The following is a 328-nucleotide window of genomic DNA, read 5'->3' on the forward strand; positions in this document are numbered from 1 at the left end:
GATTCGAACCCGCCACCTTAGGTGTACGTGGCTGGCGCCTTAGCCGCTTGAGCCACAGGCGCCGAGCCGTTTTTACTGTCTTGAACATTTGTTTCCACATACAGTAAATAAGAGACACATTCATCTGTCTGACAGTTATTTAAAGAGGGTCTACTATGTAAGGCATTGTTTTGGGCACTGATGGAAAAAAAGAGAGAACAAAAATTCCTGCCTTCCCTTCTGGTGGAGCTTAATTTGGGGAGAGATAAACCAAAATAACAAAATAAATATATATGAAAATAAAGTAGGGAAGAGCAGATACAGATTGTGTCTAGCCTTTAAGGCCCCT

The sequence above is a fragment of the Otolemur garnettii genome, unplaced genomic scaffold (genome assembly GCF_000181295.1).
Source record: "Otolemur garnettii isolate 467f Iridium unplaced genomic scaffold, OtoGar3 scaffold00181, whole genome shotgun sequence".
NCBI lineage: Eukaryota > Metazoa > Chordata > Mammalia > Primates > Galagidae > Otolemur > Otolemur garnettii.